We start from the raw sequence: 20,706 nt of genomic DNA on the forward strand, positions 1-20,706 counted from the left end.
CCCATGAACTTGAGATTAAGAGTCTCGTGTTTTACCAGCTGAGCTATTCCAATCTCCTCCCCGCCCCTACACCAGTTCAAGACCCGAGCTTTGCTCCACCTTTTCCTCTCCTCCTTTTGCTCCTTTCTCCTCCGGGTCCTCCTGCCCTCTGGGGTTACCTCTTTCCTACTCTCTTCGGAGGTGGATTCTTCTGACTCCTCCCCACCCTTCCGGCGGGCTTTAGGACCTGGCTCCCAATCCGGGTTTTCTGCTGGCCCGCGCGCCTCCACATTTGAACTTGGCGCGCGCGCCCAGCCGCCTACTTTCCTCCTAACGGCTACACTGCTCCCCTCACTGCTTTCTCCTTCAGGGAGGCTGGCCGGACCTGCTCTTCCCTCCGCCCCTCCACTCTCTGACGGAGGCGTGGTCAGTCCAGCCTCACTCTCTCCTCCTGCAGGAGGCTCTTGTTTTAACCCTTGGGATTCTCCCCCCCCGCTACGCTCTGGTGGGGAAGCTACCCCTGATTTCCAGCTGCCGTTTGGAGACTCCCCACTGGCCCCCCTTGCCCTGCCTCTGGGGGCCCCCTTCTGGGAATCCTCTGATTCGCTGGATAGACTCATGGAATCTCTCTGATCACTGGCATACCCTCCTGAACTCCCCTCAGATTGTTCCCCTTCGCTCTCCATCTCCTCCTTCCCCTGTGGCTCAGCCCCTGAGCCCATGACAGTTCCATATGTTTGATTGTTTGATTATTTGATTGTTGTTAGCCGCCCTGAGCCCGGCTTCGGCTGGGGAGGGCGGGATATAAATAAAATGTATTATTATTATTATTATTATTATTATTATTATTTTCATTTTTAGAACCTAAAAAGAGCTCTACTGGATTAAACCAAGGGCCTTTGGGGTCCACCTTCAACTCTCTGGGAATAAGACCAAAGGTCTGCAGCTTTAGTTGATACTGAAAAATCACAGTACAGTGGAACCTCGGGTTTTAAGGCGGGGATCCATTCCGGAGGCCCCGCCTCAACCTGAAAACGACACAGGACAAAGTGTCGCTTCTGTGCAGGTGCGCAGAGTGGTTTTGCGCTTCTGCACATGTGCAAAGCGCAATTTAGCACTTCTGCGCATGCGTGAGCGGCAAACCCGGAAGTAATCCACTCCGGTACTTCCGGGTTTGCCGCGGACGTTTGCCGTGATGAACGCTAGAGGAGGCGGACGTTCGCAGGGGTTTTACTGTATGTATGAAGATGATTTGAGGTTTACTTTTCACCCGTGAAAAGTATGCAATCCAAAGTCCTGATCTTGTGGCCTCTTATCCAGTTTTGTGCAATATCTCTATTAGACATTTCTTTTTTTATTTGGGGGAGAAGACCTTTGGCAAGCCATCTAGCACTCAGCTCCAGAGGCAAATGTGTCAGAAAGTTAACGACGTTCAATCTACGCTTATTGCAGATTGACCTTAACTGCTGCCAAGACTCTGTCATGTGATGGCAATATAGCCATTGTTGCTAAGCTCCCTATTATTAATCTTTCTAATGGAAAATGAAGAGGGCAGAATTTACTGTAGATACTTTGAGCAAATAAAGCCAAAAGGAAGTGATTGTGAGAAGACTTGGCAATCTCTGCCCTGTTTACAATTCAGGGGAAAGGGCCTACTTTGGGTACTTACTTACTTTTTCTTTCTTTTTCAAAATAATTTTTATTTGGTTTTACAGATTTATAAATATAATCATACCACAACAAATCCACAGTTCAAAGATTCCTCCTTCCCCTCCATGGGTTCTATTGTTACCCTTTTTCTACTGCATCTTATTTCAATAGTCCAAGGGTTTTTTGGTAACTCCATTATGTCCATAGTTCTTATTAGAAGTGATATTGCTGCCCTGCTAGTGTTTTCAACTGCTTACAGTGGTCTTCTACATAAATTATAATCCCCCCCCCCATTCCTTATTAAAGTTTTGGTCATCCTAGTTTCTGAGCTTTCCGGTCATTTTTGCCATTTCAGCATAGTCAATCAACTTAATTTGCCATACTTCTCTGGTAGGGACTTTAAATTCTTTCCATCTCCGCTTTGGGTACTTACTTTCAGTTTACTACTGAGCACAGTCTAGAGAAGTTATTTGTCCCTTAATTTCAGGGACTTTCTGGCATCTTCTTTACTTTAGCACTTAGGCATCACACACTAATTCACAATCATTTAAGTTTGGTGGGGAGGGAGGTGAACTTTGTGTCACAATGAACACAAGCAATTCCATCAGGTGGAGGAAGACCAGAGTCACAATTCTGTAGTTCTGAAGAAATGGGCACTGCACTCCCTAAATGGTTTGCATGTGTGAATGGACCATCAGGAGCTCATTCAGATTATGGATGAGTGAAGCTATCCATTTCAGTTTCTCTCCATTTCTCATTTTACCCCAATCTTCGCTTTGCCCTAGTTCCTCATCCAATTGTCAATTTTTCTTTTAAAAGTTTGCATGGAAATGCAGACTCATTTTAATGTACAGCTCTGCAAATGGTACACATTTCTGCATGCAATTTTTTGCAAAAAATTTTGCAAGCTGTTTCCCCCCCAACATATTGCATTTTGACACCATTAGATATATTCTTATATGCATTTTCCCCTAAATTACACCTTGTGCACATTTTGTGGCTGGAGATCCACATCAAAAATTCTGAAGATGGACAATTTTAAAAAAAGCAGCTGTTTTTGGGTGCATGCACTGGTTTGGGAAGTCTGGATAGGGCAGGTTTTCATTAAAACACAAACCATACTGAGGACAGTGTGTGCCAGTGTGATCTGTCTGAAGTGAAACAGAGAGAGGAGGATTCCTAAACAATAATAGGGAGAAATATAGTGCAGGAACTTTCTATAAGGGATTAAGTGAATAGGCATGAGATTATAAATATATTCATCTCAGTCAAATGTTTATGAAAGTAAAATTCTTTTTAATATAAATAGTCTGAACATTGCATATCATACACACACACACCCCACACCCCACACCAATCATCAGCTGCCCATTTGTTCTGGATTTGGTTATTTATTTGAATCTATCTATCATCTATCTATCTATCTATCTATCTATCTATCCATCTATGGGACGCGGGTGGTGCTGTGGGTTAAACCACAGAGCCTAGGACTTGCTGATCAGAAGGTCGGCGGTTCGAATCCCTGCGATGGGGTGAGCTCCTGTTGCTTGGTCCCTGCCCCTGCCAACCTAGCAGTTCGAAAGCACCTAAAAGTGCAAGTAAATAAATAGGTACCGCTCTGATGGGAAGGTAAACGGCGTTTCTGTGCTCTGCTCTGGTTCGCTAGAAGCAGCTTAGTCATGCTGGCCACATGACCCGGAAGCTGTAAACTGGCTCCCTTGGCCAATACAATGAGATGAGCGCCGCAACCCCAGAGTCGGTCACGACTGGACCTAATGGTCAGGGGTCGCTTTACCTTTACCTTTTATCTATCTATCAGAGTGCTTGAAACCACTTTCCTAGACAACCACACAGGTTCTGCTCAGGTGAGGTTTTGCCTTGGACTTTCTTACCTTGATCTTTAGGTATCTTTAACTTAATAGAGGTTTTAGTCTTACAGCAATTTTTCTCATACCCGCCAGTTGAAAGTGAAAGGCGATTCCACAAAGGGAACCTGGTTCTTTTTAAGAATTAAGCTTGATATCCATGACTTACTCAACAAAATGATTCCGTTGTAAATGTGGAACAAGAAACCCTAAAGCAACTTTGAATTTCTCTGTCCCCTCAGGATATTCTTGCCACAGTGAGATTTACTCCCAGTGTTTGAAGTGAATTGAAATCTTGGGCAGGAGTCAGGAGAAAATGTGGGAGCTCTACAGGCAGGATTGATGCCTGATCTTTACATGGAAAGAACTCAATCTCTGTCTAAATTGTTGAAAAGACTCATATCTCCTGAGAAGCCTGCCGGTTTGGAAGAAAGGGGGCCATGAACACCTGTTTTTATTCCTCCTTGCATAGGTTAGATGATTAGATAGATAGATGATAGATAAAAAAGGTAAAGGTAAAGGACCCCTGGACCCCTGGTTTAGACCACAGTGCCACCCACATCCCAATAGATGATAGACAGACAGAGAGACAGACAGATAGATATAGACAGATGAACTTTGAAAAGATTTCTTTTAAAGAAGAAAATGCTAGACCAAGGAACTCAAGCAGCCTTTTAATAATAATAATAATAATAATAATAATAATAATAATAATAATAATAATTTATATCTCGCCCTCCCCAGCCGAAGCCGGGCTCAGGGCGGCTAACAACAATAAAATAATACAACATTCTAAAATCATTTCATTAAAATTAATTCAACTCAAATTGATGGCAACTCATAAACTTATGGAAACATTTTACAGTGAGATGGCACATCCACTATACAGTGGTACCTCAGGTTAAGAACTTAATTCGTTCTGGAGGTCCGTTCTTAACCTGAAACTGTTCCTAACCTGAGGTACCACTCTAGCTAACGGGGCCTCCCACTGCCACTGCGCTGCCGCCAAATGATTTCTGTTCTCATCCTGAAGCAAAGTTCTTAACCTGAGGTACTATTTCTGGGTTAGCGGAGTCTGTAACCTGAAGTGTCTGTAATCTGAAGTGTCTGTAACCCGAGGTACCACTGTATTCATATGCTCTGACTCACAGACTCTTTCAGAGGTCTCCAGTGGATATCCTGTTACCTGAGATCCTCAAACAGAGATGCCAGATAGAGAAGCCCTTTGAATGCAAAAAGTATCCACTCCCTTGATGGGCCATAGAATCAAAGAGTTGGAAAGAACCCTGAGCATCATCTAGTGCAGGCTTCCTCAACCTCGGCCCTCCAGGTGTTTTGAGACTACAATTCCCATCATCTCTGACCACTGGTCCTGCTAGCTAGGGATCATGGGAGTTGTAGGCCAAAAATATCTGGAAGGCCGAGGTTGAGGAAGCCTGATCTAGTGCAACGTATGCAACTGTCCCCATACAGGGATCAAACCCGCAACCTTGTTGCTATCAGCACCATGCTCTAACCAACTGAGTTATCCAGTGCTGATATCGAGTCATTCCATTATCACTCATTTCCAGTTTGAATAGGGTAGGACGAGATTCTCAGGAAGGGGATCCAACTTCAGGAGACTATTCTCAGGATCAAGGAACACTTAAGATTGATGTACATATAGTTTGTCCCATTTTTTTGTCTTCTTTTACAAAATGCCACTGCAGAGACTGCAAACTAAAGCAGCAGATTGGCACATGCATGCAGTGTATTTATCTCTCTCCACATACCGGTACTTTCCTCCCTTGTGCCATTCTTTTTGCTAAAATGTCAGATTTTCAGGCAGAGGTTGTTCCTATCCCCTGTGCCACCTAATTCTTTTTTAAACTGAATGTGCCAGACATGAAACTAGGATATTCTGCATAGAAAAGCTTAAGTATTACCACTGAGCTACAGCCCTTCCCAGTTATCTGAAGATCTCTGCATTCCACCAGTGTGATTATGGATATTGCTGGGTTGAGGGATCCCCCCCAAAAGTAATGGTGGGTACAAGTTCAAAACATTTGAGAGAGATTGATACAAAGCGTCAGATTTTTTTCTGTTTTTCATTCATTCAACACCTCTCCAAACCACTTAATCCATCGTTCTGCCCGGACACTGAGGTCCAGCGCCGAGGGCCTTCTGGTGGTTCCCTCGCTGCGAGAAGCCAAGTTACAGGGCCTTCTCGGTAGTGGCACCTGCCCTGTGGAACGCCCTCCCACCAGATGTCAAAGAGAAAAATAACTACCAAACTTTTAGAAGACTTCTAAAGGCAGCCCTGTTTAGGGAAGCTTTTAATGTTTAATAGGTTATTGTATTTTAGTGTTTCGTTGGAAGCTGCCCAGAGTGGCTGGGGAAACCCAGCCAGATGGGCGGGGTATAAATAAATTATTATTATTATTATTATTATTATTATTATTATTATTATTATTATTCCATTAATCTCTAAACATTGTGCAAAATACAACATTTTTAAAAAGCATAAAAACAGAAATACGACATAAAAAACAGCAAAACAGTATTATAAAAGAGGAATTCAGTAATAATAGGGTTGGTACAAGAAGGTGCTGGGAGTGGTCCAAATGTGCAAACTGAATAGTACATTTTATTTATGGCAGAGGAAAGGACATTCCACAATGCAAGGGGAAATTCCTATTTTTGAGTCGTTGCACTCCTTAGGATGCAGTGCCACAAGTCAAATTTCCCCAGATGATTGTTGTTTCTCTACAATTGATGCTCAATAGATTTAGCTGACCGAGACACTCTCGTGTTATAGTGGCATGCGTAATGGCTGATCTGGAATTTACTAGTCACTCAGTTATTGGTCTCTCTGGCAGCGATATTTGAAATATGTTTCCCACCTCCACTTTGATAGGCAACATATATTTTGGTTTTGTGTGTGTGTTTGCCTTCAAGAAATGCTCAGTTAGCTTGTCTATGAGGAGTAAGTTAGCATGTTGAAAGAAAGCCACTTCAGTCAGTGCGACAGGGGAGTTTAAGGCCCCCAGCAAGTTTTGAAAAACTCATCGAAACGGAATATTCTAGATGCTTGAATGGAGTGTTGAGAATGTTCTCCTGTTGTGTTTGAGGACGTTGAAGTGTTGACTACTCATTTCCGGTGGCTGCGGTACATTTTGTTAACGTGTCAAATTGACAAGGTACACTGTGCCAACACAAGATGTTTCGTTGTCCAATACATTCATCGGCGTTGCATTAACCAAGTGGAAGCTTGATTTAATTCAAGTTGGGAAAGAATTATATAGCATGAAATTTCCAGGACAGAATCAATTAGATAACATGAAATCTGGAAGAACGTTGAGTCTCGGCAGCGGAAGAGGGTCATGCACAACTAATCAGTTGCTGGATATACATTGGGAAGATCTGGTACTATGCTGACCCTGAATTATCTCACAAAGATAAGAGTTTTTAGCTCTTTCTTTTCACATTTTTTAGTGCTTATTTGCAGGAGACTCGTAAAGATGTTGTTTTGCTCATAAAGATATTGCTCTCCTTTTGGGAAAATAAAAGTGCGGAAAGTGTAGGGCTGAATGAAGGAATTCTTTGTTATATGCACTCCCTCTCCTCGAAGCAAAAATAGCACTCCAGAGGTCCAACACCACCAACTCCAAACTCAGAGAGAATAAAAATAACGGGTAAGTAGTAGTGATAGTACCTAAAGAGAACAAGGTTAGCTATTTGGCACAGGCCACAGCTTTGTGGCACTACAGTGCACATGGGAGCATGTTGTATATGGATTCTCTGGCAGATTTTATCGAAACAGCACTGGACACAGTGGCATAGCATGTGTTGCCAGTTCCCGGGGCTGCATGGAGTGGGGTTAGAGGGAGGGAAATGGGTGGAGTATGCATATGCATTCATCTGCAGCTGCAGAGATAGGAAAAGAAGAGTCATTATGTGGTCTGGAGAGGTCACTTCCTGGGTTTGCACGGAGAAGCCGTTTTCAATGGAGCCCAGCAACAGAAGCACAAAGTTTTGTTGAGATGGCACCAGCTGTTGAAATGTTTCGCCCCTAACTGCCCCTGTGCCCCCCTTGCTATGCCACCGACTGGACACCAAATAAATGTGACTCATGTGCAAGCATGGAAGTAATTTGAATTCTGACTCCCAATCAGATCTGAGCTCAGATAGATTCTGGAAACTGTACAGCTGCCAGGAAAACATTGATTAGATGCAAGGGGGGGGGAAATCCGCTTTCAGTATCTTCATTATTTCAGTTTTAGATTTGAAATGTCAATGTTTCAGATTTGCAAAGCGCTAAAGTGGTGCATATCAAGGGTGGATGAAGTCAGAGTGGAGTTCAGAATGCCAAGAATCCATGTGAGCTGTGACAAATTGTTGCTGCAACTCCACCTTGACCTCTAAGTGATGTTCCTCCTAATGCAGAGAATGCCATGGATGAGCCATGTTTTGACATGCAAGCCACAGTAATATTTCACAGCACACTAACAAAAAGCCACATCTACTAAACTCAGGTGCAGACCTGCTCTGGGGGTGGGTGTCAAGGAAAAACTGTATTGGTGCACAGATTTTTCTCGTGCCTCTGAAGCCAGCAAAATACAAAACGTACAGAGCTGATTAGGAAAATGGCAGCTTTGGAAAGACTGTTAAGCTGCTATAAAGTGCAAGTGAGTTCCTCTTGATCCTCTTTATTTAACTTGCACAAGACAAAGCACCAGGACAGAAACCTGCCCAGAAGCTATGCCACCAGATCTATAAGCGCTGCTGACCAGTTCCACATTTGCAGGGACTGAATTGACATTGTTGCTCAATGTCAAGGAATTCTTCAAAGGCACAGTAAGAAGCACTCTCTTCAGCCAATATACAGAGGGAGCGGGGGGAATCCTATCTGAAATGGAGTCTGGGCTCAATGTCAGAGAGCTACATTAGTCAATAATATGTTCCCTTCTGTTATGGCACGCGAAAAATTCCTACCTAATATAAGTCAAGCTGAAGGGAAACATTTTTGCTTCCATAGAGCAGATTCCCAAGCTGGGGCTGATCATGGAAGCTGTGGTCCAAAACAATTGGAGGGCACTAAGTTGGCAAATGTTGCTGTAAAGCCGTAACACTTGGTTCTGTCTTTTGTACTTTAGGCTGGCCAGGTGTGTAGCAGTACCTGGTCCTTGTAGGAAATAATCTGTAATGAAAGCATAACTCTGGAAAGCAAAATTGCATTCTGCAGAATGAATGGGGAACGGGGAGGTGGGAGTCTGCTCTTGATATAGCCATTTGGCTGCAATTTTCTGGCTCCCATTCATATGCTGCAGTTAATGGCGTAGTTGATGGATTTGCAGAAAGAATGATGGGCTGCCTGAAGACAAAGGGCTTCAGAGGTCTTCCCTACAATCTATTTTGCCCTTAAGGAATCATGCCATCTTCCATCAAGTGGGGAGGGGGAGACTCAGGTTGCCACTGGATTCAGCAAGTGTGTGTGTCTGTGTGTGTGTGTGTAGCAGCAGCTAAGGTTTTGTACTTTCTGGACCTTTAATCTCACCTCACCCTGTCCCACCACTTCCCACCAGTTTACCTCACCCCGTCGCAGGGATTTGAATCGTCAACCTTCTGATCGGCAAGCCCTAGGCTCAGTGGTTCAGAGCACAGCACCACCCGCGTCCCATTGACTCCATATATATATATATATATATATATATATATATATATATATATATATAGACATATATTGACTCCAATATAGTCATCTAAATAAGTGAAAGTAATTTATCAGCTCACAATTATTATAATTATCATTGCTGGACTATCCAGTCAAACATAATTATGAAACACTGAGTTGTGAATGGGAGAGGAAGCTGCCTTATACAGAGTCAGACCATTGGTCTATCTAGAGCAGTACTGTCTACACTGATTGGCAGCCTCTCTCTAGGATTTCAGACAAGGGCTATTCCTAGCTGTACCTGGAGACCTGGGGTGAGGTAAACCGCCACGCCCCTCGCGGGTGGTGCCATGCCCCCTGGGCGATTCGAATCCCTGCGACGGGGTGAGGTAATCCGGTGGGAAGGTAAACAGCGTTTCTGTAAGCTGCTCTGGTTTTGCCAGAAGCGGCTTAGTTATGCTGGCCACATAACACAGAAAAACTGTCTGCGGACAAACGTCGGCTCCCTCGGCCAGTAAAGCAAGATGAGCGCTGCAACCCCAGAGTCATTCACAACTGGACTTAATGGCCAGAGGTCTTTTACCTTTACCTTTTTATTGGAGTCAATACTGAACATTATATGTTTGCATTGTTTTAAACTATAACTTTGTGTGAAATTGACGAGGTTAGGGGTTTTTATAACTATCGGAGATGATTAATGCAAACACATTTTTCATGTGTTCATTTCATCAAAAACATATGTGTAAAAGAGAGCGGGGATATATTAAACATGTTCCTTTAAGTGGTAAAATATACTGGGGGGGGGATACTGTATGTTAACAGAATAATTTGATCACGTTCGCAGTTAAGACCTGACATTTTATTCTGAGCCCTGAATACCAAAATCATTTTGTTATCTTGGCAAGCAATTTCAATGCGGTTCTCTTGTTGATCACGATTGGCTCAGATCATGGCTATAGAGAGACCATAATATAATAACCATTCAGAATTAAGACAGCTGTTTGAACGTCTATAGGCACACAAACTGATACCCCCTACAAATGAACAAAAATGAATGAAAAAGGTCATTTTGCATTTTTTAAAAAAGAAATTTAAGCATAATCCCTCTCTCGTGAATCATTTACTAATTTCATGGTGGCATTTCAAATCTGTTTTTGAAAAGGAAAACAAAGATAATTTGGCAATAAAAATGTTTTAATCTGATAACTGAGTATGTGGCATTCTTTTTAATTTCCACATACACTGTAATTACTGTGCATATGAATAGCGCACAAGATGCAGCTGAATTAATCATTTCTAGAGCATAGTAAATGAAAACATTGACTAGAGTACAAACCATAAATAGTCTAAACACTAATGATACTTGCCTCCAATTTTGTCAGTGGCTCAGAGGTGAATGGATGGAAAGCATTGAGCGGGAGGTTTTGTGAAGAGATACAAACCTCCGCCTGTGGCACTATTCATGTGTTACTCATGTAGCACATGTCCATGTTGGCAGCAGAGCCAGCATTGGGTCTTTTGTGACAACCATGTGTTGGCCATGACTGTCTGCAGAGATATCCAGATATGTCATTGTTGACATGCAGAGGGCCGGGAGGCCAGCTGGCAAGCCCTAGCTGTGCTATTCCCTTCCATCGGCCTGTACTCTGACGTAAATCAGTGACCCAGACTTCAAAAGCCAGGGCACGCTATTAGCAGAGTGTACTGTGCACACAGAATAGGCGTGAGGCTTGTGAAGTCATTCTACAGCTACATATTAGGTAAAGGGATCCCTGACCATGAGGTCCAGTCGTTGCCGACTCTGGGGTTACGGCACTCATCTCGCTTTATTGGCAGAGGGAGCCGGCGTACAGCTTCCGGGTCATGTGGCCAGCATGACTAAGCCGCTTCTGGCGAACCAGAGCAGCGCACGGAAACACAGTTTACCTTCCCGCCGGAGCGGTACCTATTTATCTACTTGCACTTTGATGTGCTTTCGAACTGCTAGGTTGGCAGGAGCAGGGACCGAGCAATGGGAACTCACCCCGTCACGGGGTTTCGAACTGCCAACCTTCTGATCAGCAAGTCCTAGGCTCTGTGGTTTAAACCACAGCGCCACCCGCGTCACAGCTACATATTATTAAACATAAATCAGGACAAAGAAACATGTTGAATCTCTCTCTCATGTCGTTTCAGAGAGAACAGCAAAAGCAAAAGCTATACACAAAATACTGTCCTGGAATGTAAACAGACATGTGACACACAACAATCTCATGCCTGTTCCTTAAGGTGGAATAGAAATGTCAACAGTCATCACTTATTTGTGTGAATGGGATGCACACAACCAGGGCACACACACAGTTGCTGTCATGAGTCCCATGGAAGGGGTGGTCACCATTTGAGGAGGAATGGGTCAGCTTGAGGAATTGGATCAGGAGGATCTAGGGGAGGAGCCCTGGTAGGTTAGAGGTTCTGGATTCTAAACCCTCAGAGATGTCTGGTTCTGGGGAAGTTTCCGTTGGAATAGTAAATGGAGACCCCCACTTGGGTGCCAGGTCAAACATACTGTTGGAAGGACCCCCTCTGATGGTCCCTTGAGCATGGACACTCCAGCAGCCCCAACCAAAACAGCATATTCAGCATCCCCCCCCCCCATCACCAACTCCACTCTGCTCACCCACCCAGGTCTCAGCGATGAAGACCAGGTAGGTCTTTTCATCCATAATCAGATCATGGATGAGGGAGGTCTTACTCAGAGCCAACTTGGCATTCAGCAACAGCAGCCACAGACTTAAAGGTGGCTGATAGGACTGTTAGGATCTTAAAAGGGAGCAGGCTTTGTGAGTCACAGAGTCTGCATATTTCCTGTTAACAGGATGTTTATGTTTTCTGTTGCTTTCGTTTCTCTCTCTCAGTGCCTCAACACTGAAGAAGGCAGTCATGTTTTTCTCTGTTCTGACTAACGCAGAATAAACTTATGAAAAATGCTCTCCTGCGTGCATCTTTTGCTGTGCATTAGCTGCTGATAAGAGCATGCATCAGTTCCAGAATGTGGCAAGCTATTTCTGGAGCTCGTGCCGCTAATTGCTGATACTGCGTGTCTACAGGAGATCGATGGACGTCCGGAGGCGACGTGGGGCCATGATGGAATTTGTCTCCCTGGCAGTATCCCAACAAGGACAACCACAATTTCCCAACCCCACACCATACCTCCCCTTGCCTTGAACCACGGCAACTGGGGTTGCCCTTGCTCTTCCCGGGCACATCCTGCACCCCTTTATTTAAAAACAACAAATTTTAAAATACACGAGTAAAAAGCAGTTAAAATCAATTTAAAACATTTTTAACAGGGCAATAAAAATAGCAACAGAACCTACCCCCAAACAAACCCCCCTAAACAATATCTTCACCCATGTGTCTGTTCAGCCAACTTAGCTACCACACTCCAATGTCAGGTGGAAAAAGGCCTGCCAGGCAGGGAGCAGGTTTTCCAGGACTCACAGTCAAGATGGTCTGTCCTGTTGGCACCATCTCCTGCTGGTGAAACCCTCCAATGTCTGCTTTATGTGAGCAGCGATGCAGGGGGTCTCCACTCCCTTGACTCAGCTTACCTGACCAACAGAGGGTAAATTCATCAGAGAGAAGAGTGACAGTTTAACTTTACCCAATTGCCATTATTTGGCATGTTCAGCTTTGGAAAACGTGCTCACATAGACAAAGAATAATTGGAAGTTTACATGAAATTAGAAAACTAATCATGAATAGATGAGGGAAAGTTCTGCCATATCCCTTTCCAATGTTAAGCCCTTGGCAAAAAAATGCCTGCGCTTGACAGCCATTGAGTGGGAAATATATATTATTTGCTTAAAGATTTATCATTTGATTTTTAGAGCCCAGTGTAGGATTAATGCTTACTCAGAACTTATTCCAAGTGCTTTGGGTCTAGAAATTGAGCTGTAAATCTCAAAGGAAATTTCGAGTACTTTCTCAAGCTGAATGGATCATAAATACTGGGGAGGGGAGAAGCAACCTATTTTCCAGTAATTTCACTTAAAGCTACAATGGACAAAATTGCTAGGAAACTCAACTTCATGGAGTACTCCTGGCTGCCTTCCACTCACAATTTAAGCAGATAGTACACGTATGCAAAATGGTTCAGACATAGCTATATCATGAGTTTTCACTGATACGTTCAGGATTTCAATGCCTCATGTCATTCCTCCATATTCATACTACCTGCCTATGCATTAGAGCAGCAGGGATGGTTTGGAATTGCCCTCATTGTGTTTGGTACAGGAGCATCTTTTTGTCTCCAAGACCAAGCTGTGAAAAACCAACTTTCCAGCATGGCAACATAAATTACAGACTGTGGTAGTGACGTCTTGGCCACTTCTTAGGACATCCTCAACATACCTGCTTCCACATCCCCAAGGCAGCATTGCAACCTTTTAAAATATGTTTCTTTCTTTATAAGCTGAAGAAAGGAAGAATCAGCCCACCTGAAGCATGAATGCAAAGGGAAGAAAGAGTAACCGTTGAATCACAATTTGACTTGCTGGTTTGCAGAGCAAGGTGTGAGGCTGGGAACACACTGTAGCTGAAGGGCTGTGGTATGAGTATATACGGTGGTTCGAATCCCCGTGACGGGGTGAGCTCCCATTGCTCTGTCCCAGCTCCTGCCAACCTAGCAGTTCAAAAGCATGCCAGTGCAAGTAGATAAATAGGTACTGCTGTGGCAGGAAGGTAAATGGTGTTTCCATGTGCTCTGGCTTCTGTCACAGTGTTCTGTTGCTCCAGAAGCGGTTTAGTCATGCTGGTCACATGATCAGCTGCCACCTGGAAACCTGCATCCCCACCGTGGAAGGACGTGTGGATCCAGAATTGGCCTCCACAGTCACTTACGGACTCACTGTTAAAACCATGTTCATGGAAGACAATCTTACTCAGCTACAAGCGATCACCAAAGAAGAAGAAAAAGGAGAAGATTCAGGAAAGAATATCAGTCAACAGGAGAGCTCCCGGCACAGTTTGGAACCATAGAAAAACAGGATTCCACAATCAAGGACTCTCCCCCTATCCCAGGCAGTCTCTCTGGAACATGTGATGAGGATGGGGTGGGTGAAGGTAGCACATGCATGCACACACTCTTCCTTCCTTATGAATGCCTGAATGGGACTCATGATTTCTCAAGATGTAGACCAGGGGTCAGCAAGGTTTACCGGCCATGGGCCGAATCACTCCCACGGAGATAATCCATGGGCCAGACTGGCACAGCGTGATGCCAGAAATCGCGTCTGCGCATGTCCATGACGCCACAAAACACTTCTGCGCATGCCCAGACACTGAAAATCGCACCTGGACAGAAGCAATTTCTGGCATCTGGACATGCGCAGACGCGATTTCTGGTATCTGCACATGCGCAGATGCCATTTCCGTCGCCACTCGGCGAGTCCCAGCGCTGCGCTGGTTTAGCGCAGTGTGTGGGGGACTTGCCAAGCAGGCGGCTTGGTTTGGGGGTGGCTCGTGGGTCTGTAAAACGGTCTTTGAGGGCCGCATCCAGCCCATGGGCCACACGTTGCCGACCCCTGATATAGATGAAGGAATTGCAACAATGGGCAGCAAAATAATGCAGGTGCTCCACAGGTGATTATGGGCGCAGGTTCTGTTAGCGGTTGTCTGAGGGCACCACTTCCAGGGAATCCTCAGAAGGAAGAAAAAAGCTTGGGTATCAGCCCTTTCATGTCGTGGTAAGGGCAGTACCGTTGTTCAAGCAAAGCTCCTTTTATTTCACACCCAAAACTCCATCTTGCATTAAATCACGTTTACAGCAGCAAAACGTTACCATTCCCATAATCGCTTTTAAGAGCAAACGTGCGTGGCTCTCTTTCAATATTTCAGTCACTCGGCGAGGACAAAAATAGAATTAGAGTTTGTGATAACACAATTAGTGTCAGGAAGCAGTGTAGCAGAGCTGAATCCGTCTCACTTTGAGTCGTGTGTCACCCTTGGATTATAGCATCGCCCTTAAAACAGCAGGTGCTCAAAGAAACGGGTGCTCAAAAACATGGGGAGCACAAAGACGTCACTCCCCTCTTTTATGTCAGCTGCAAATTTATTGCAGAAATAGTGCTGCTCTCACACACACATATCTTTTTTTTTGGGGGGGGGACATGACACCATCGGCATCAAAACGTCAGCCTATATTTTAAATTTACTCTGTGCCACAGCTGTGCTCCCTAAGATCCCAGATAAGCTACTGTTTGGGCTTAGATACCCTTCTAATATCAGAACCCACCAAGTGGTTCATTTTCCCTTTCTACAGCGCTAATGGATATTTTGCAGTGCAGGGTTCCCTTCCCCCTCCACTGTACTTCTTCCTTTTTCTCACCTGGCTCGCCATTGGGCAGGTGGTGCTGTGGTCTAAACCACTGAGCCTCTTGGGCTTGCCAATCAGAAGATTGGCGATTCGAATCCCTGCAACGGGGTGAGCTCCCATTGCTCGGTCCCAGCTCCTGCCAACCTAGCAGTTCGAAAGCACATCAAAGTGCAAGTAGATAAATAGGTACCACTCCGGTGGGAAGGTAAACAGCGTTTCCATGCACTGCTCTGGTTTCGCCAGAAGTGGCTTAGTCATGCTAGCCACATGACCCGGAAAAACTGTCTGTGGACAAATGCCGGCTCCCTCAGCCTGAAAGTGAGATGAGCACCACAACTCCATAGTCGCCTTTGACTGGACTTAACTGTCCTGGGGCCCTTAACTTTTTTTTTTACCTTTACTTACCTATTCCCAATCCTTACCCTTCCCTCAACATTGACCTCTCCTTCCAACCCAACTCCTTTCTTTCCTAGTTTCCCTGGTTTATTTACCTTGCCCGGCAGCCTGCTCGTGATCTGTAAAACCTTCAAATCCCATCTGTCTTCTCCCTCTCTATATATATCTCTGGGACCCCTTTCCATTGCTTTTTGCATCTTGCCTAAGGATGGGTGAATTTGTTAATTTTGGTTTCTCCTTGTCCCCCCCCCCCGTTAAGTTCCTACATATGCATTTTAAAAAGTCTTCATGAAAATTCACCAGTTTAGTGAATGTATCTCCTAATACCCACATATTTTTATGTAATCTTCATCCACATTATCCCAAAGCACTTCCTTCCAACATAATGCCTGCTTGTGTCCAACCCCAGAGATGGCAGTAAGCCATAAAATTCTGTCCAGTTGTTTCACCTTCACAGGCCAGGCCTTGCTCCTTGGAGAGGGGTCACTGCAAGTGAGTCTGCAACTCCTCTTGCACACTTCCGGAGATTTATTTTTTTTAAGTGACGGAGGAGGGCAGGGAGGAATGATTATGAGGAGGGACAAAAACACGCAGCCCAAATACATTCATTCAAGCTTTGTCCACTGGTGTAGATGACAAGTGGTGGGATAGAGATGAATACCCATAGCTGAAAAGAACAGGAATGTATGGAACTGAAGGTGCCAAACCCAGAATAACTGGATCTTAATTCCTCGTCTGCCATATGAGTCCCCCACCCCCTGAAAGCACCCTATATCTCTGCTTGCGAACTGTGGCTCTGCTTCAAACATCCTTATTTTTCAGGGGGATTTATAACATTTATTGAATTTTAGGTGCGGGATCTTTTAATGTTACCCTGCACTGCTGACGATTACTTGGCAAGATATAGTATTGACTTCTCCACCTATCATCATCTTGTTGAGACGTTAGATCAATGGAAAAGGCATTGTAGACCAGACAGAGTCAGGATGAAATGCATAGATTGTCTGTGGGATTCCCTCCCCCCCAAGTTTTTAAAATTTTATTTTGAGCATTGAATTCTCTGTCTAAGGATTTGCTTCTTAGAGGTGAAAAACACTCTAGGGACTCTTGGTACACTGTTTAGTGGCAAATATTCAGCCTCTTGCTACTTACCAAAGGAATCCCTTTTTCTGGCCCCTTGCCTAGCAAATACCTTTGGGGCTCTTTCAGAGATGCCTTTTAAAAAGAAAAAGAAAAAAAATGATGTTGGTGTGAATCCATATCTCATGAAGTTCAGCTGAGAGCCATGGCTCATGAGCAACAGTTAGAGTGCTGGACTAGGAGTGGGGAGACTCAAGTTCAAACCCCCACTAAGCTGTAAAACTCACTAGTGTGAAGCCAGTGTGGTATAGTGGTTAAGAGCGGTAGACTCGTAATCTGGTGAACCAGGTTCAATTCCCCGCTCCTCCACATGCAGCTGCTGGGTGACCTTGGGCTAGTCACACTTCTCTGAAGTCTCTCAGCCTCACTCACCTCACAGAGTGTTTGTTGTGGGGGAGGAAGGGAAAGGGGAATGTTAGCCACTTTGAGACTCCTTCGGGTAGTGATAAAGTGGGATATCAAATCCAAACTCCTCCTCCTCTTCCTCTTCTTCTTCTTCTTCTTCTTCTTCTTCTTCTTCTTCTTCTTCACTAGGTGTCAGGGACTGGGTAGAGGAGGAATGGTGGAGACCGCCTCCCCATCGTGACCCTTCCAGGGAGAAGGGAGAGGAAGACAGTATAGATTGAGAACAGGGGTTTGAGGGAGGTCAGAGCTCAGAGGCGGATGAGGGGGAAAGTTGGGAAAAAATGGGAGAGGAGGAGGCAGAGCTGGAACAGCAGCTGGCTGACCCTGTATCATTAGAAAGCATCCTAGACCCTCCATCTCCCAGAACCCGGCCAGCCTTAAAAGCAGGAGAGCAAAGATCTCAAAGACAAAGGGCATGTACCGCTGCTGCAAGAGTTCTTATAGCAAAGAACTGGAAGGGAGACAAAATACCCACAATAATAGATTGGCAAATCAAACTTATTGAATTTGTTGAATTAGCCAAAATGACAGCAGCTATCAGAGGTCAAACAAATCAAAATTTAATAAAGGAATGGAGTTGCGTGAATGAATATATGAAAAAACACTGCTCCAGTACAGAAATATTGATATGTAAAGAACAGAGTTTGCGTGGGCAGGCGGAGTCCCCAGATCCTGCACGGTCCCCCCGTCATGTGGAATAACGACTCAAGACAATGTGCTATGGGATTAAATTGGCCACAACTTTATTAAATTTCAAATGTGGGTAGACCTTGGCTCAGGCATTGGGCGTTCTCCCTCCCCGGTCCCCAGCCGGGGACCTAGGGAGCATCAGGGTTATCCAGTGTGTGTGGGGGGGATGGGCCGGCTCTGGAGAACATATGTTCAAGCAGAGACGGCCGCCCCCGTAACGCCGCCGCCGCAGGAGAGAGCAATGACGACCTTTCGGTGTACGGCCAAAGCCTCCCTTCAGAAAACCCCTTTAACGGGGAACCCTGGTATCGCCGCCGCAAGAGGAAGATGGACAAAAGGATTCCGCCCAAGGCCTGATACCGCCAAAGTTGTGACGTTTTGCTACGGGAAAGGCAAAACCTGCCAATGCAGGGAAATTCCTTTCCGGCCCTTTAACAGCGACCTTAACGTAGCAGCGCCCGCATACCTGTGAAGAAAAGTTAACCTGCAAAACCTGTGAAGAAAAGTTAACCTGCAAAATAAGACATTAACTGAGGGTGGGTAGGGTGGGAGAAGCTCTGGAGCAAAGTGAGGATTCCTAGGTAGGATCCTCCCTCTATTGTGTGGGCAGGTAATCCCTCCCCTACCTGGCCTGGCCTCCTTGGCAACGCTTCCCCCAGGTGGGATTGGACAACTGACTGAGGTAGGCGGAGACCTCCAGGTATCCCACCTGAGGGAAGGCAAAGTCAAGCCTATGCTGTTGGGGCCGCTCCAGACCCAGGGGCTGCACGCACCCACGCAAAGGGTGCCCCCCGTTTTAAGCGGGGAGCGGTCATTGTAAGGGGAAAAGGTTACAAATACAAGTAAAATCGGAATATTTGTCAAATACAATATAACAACACAATTGTAAAGATAAGTTATAGAATTAGGGTCAAGCAACGATGGAAGGAAGTCAGATTTTAACTCACATTTCGAGTTATGTCAAACCGATGGTGGTGGGGTGTGTGTGAAGTGGTGGGATGCTTTGTGTTACTAACATGTTGTTGTTGTTGCTGTTGTTGTTTAGTCGTTTAGTCGTATCCGACTCTTCGTGACCCCATGGACCAGAGCACGCCAGGCACTCCTGTCTTCCACTGCCTCCCGCGGTTTGGTCAAACTCATGCTGGTAGCTTCGAAACACTATCCAACCATCTTCTTTCCCAACATCAGGGTCTTTTCCAGGGAGTCTTCTCGTCTTATGAGGTGGCCAAAGTATTGGAGCCTCAGCTTCATGATCTGTCCTTCCAGTGAGCAATCAGGGCTGATTTCCTTAAGAATGGATAGGTCTAATCTTCTTGCAGTCCATGGGACTCTCAAGAGTCTCCTCCAGCACCATAATTCAAAAGCATCAATTCTTCGCCGAACAGCCTTCTTTATGGTCCAGCTCTCACTTCCATACATCACTACTGGGAAAACCATAGCTTTAACTATACGGACCTTTGTTGGCAAGGTGATGTCTCTGCTTTTTAAGATGCTGTCTAGGTTTGTCATTGCTTTTCTCCCAAGAAGCAGGCGTCTTTTAATTTCGTGGCTGCTGTCACCATCTGCAGTGATCATGGAGCCCAAGAAAGTAAAATCTCTCATTGCCTCCATTTCTTCCCCTTCTATTTGCCAAGAGGTGATGGGACCAGTGGCCATGATCTTCGTTTTTTTGATGTTGAGCTTCAGACCATATTTTGCGCTCTCCTCTTTCACCCTCAATAAAAGGTTACTAACATGTACATATGTGTAAACCTTTCTTTCTTTCTGTTATTTTGTAGAGATAAAAACTTCAATAATAAGAAAAAGACAAAGGGCACGTAGCAGCACCCATAGAAGTGATGAATGAGGAAGTGGGAGAGACAGGCGGTGGAGATTCACCCGGGACAACGCCATTGTCCAAGAGGCTGGGTTCTTTAGCCTCTCTCTGTAAATACTGAATAGAAAAAGAACGGAAAGAAATCTTCCCTTGTCTTTATACTTTCCTGGGCAACAGCCATGAGTCTCTGACAGCATCCCAAAATGGAATCCTGTGACACTGATCCAACCTCCATTGTACAGCACTCCCTACTGTTGCATCTCTATTTTGCAGGAAAAAGTCGAACACATGCCATGTTTGTGCAGTTGAAGTGGATTATACAGGAAAAATGCCCTTCTCTTCTTCCATCCTGCCCCGCACTCTCGTTTTCATGGGTCATCAGCTGTGATTTTCTCTCTCTTAGCTGCTAGACTGTGTTATGACATGCACATTGTGTGTGAGCATGTCCCAAGAACCAACGCGCAACTTCCTGCGTGTCATGACTTTAGACATACAGAGCCCCACCCTGACTCTCGTTCTGTTAAATGGCTCTTTTAATGGGCTCTTCTCATTCCTTGTTTCAGAGCTAGGAAGCCCAGCTCATCAATGTGTCTTTGTTTTAATTGCACCTAGTTTTCCTCTTCCTTCCTGATGCAACAGCAGGCTGCAGGGCTGACACCAGACTTTAAAGGTCTTCAGTATGGCTTGGCTGATGAATCCCTGCCACTTAAAGGCTGTTTCTGCTGGTCCATCCCTCTCCTAATGTGTGTGTGTGTGT

At 45.0% G+C, this 20,706-nt stretch overlaps 1 long non-coding RNA gene across 2 annotated transcripts in view; it reads left to right on the forward strand.

The window, feature by feature from the left end:
* LOC308580232 overlaps window positions 1-19,926 on the forward strand; it is a 62,903-nt gene extending 42,977 nt beyond the window's left edge. The window contains exon 5 of one of the 2 annotated variants that reach the window (XR_014004724.1): window positions 19,912-19,926. This is a non-coding gene — a long non-coding RNA (uncharacterized lncRNA). Of the gene's footprint in view, window positions 1-3,736; window positions 3,752-19,911 lie in introns of those variants that run through there. The other variant, XR_014004725.1, reaches the window with a different exon arrangement.
* The last annotated feature ends 780 nt before the right edge of the window (window positions 19,927-20,706 follow it).

This window comes from Podarcis bocagei, assembly GCF_964188305.1.
Source record: "Podarcis bocagei genome assembly, chromosome: 2".
NCBI classification, from domain to species: Eukaryota; Metazoa; Chordata; class Lepidosauria; order Squamata; family Lacertidae; genus Podarcis; species Podarcis bocagei.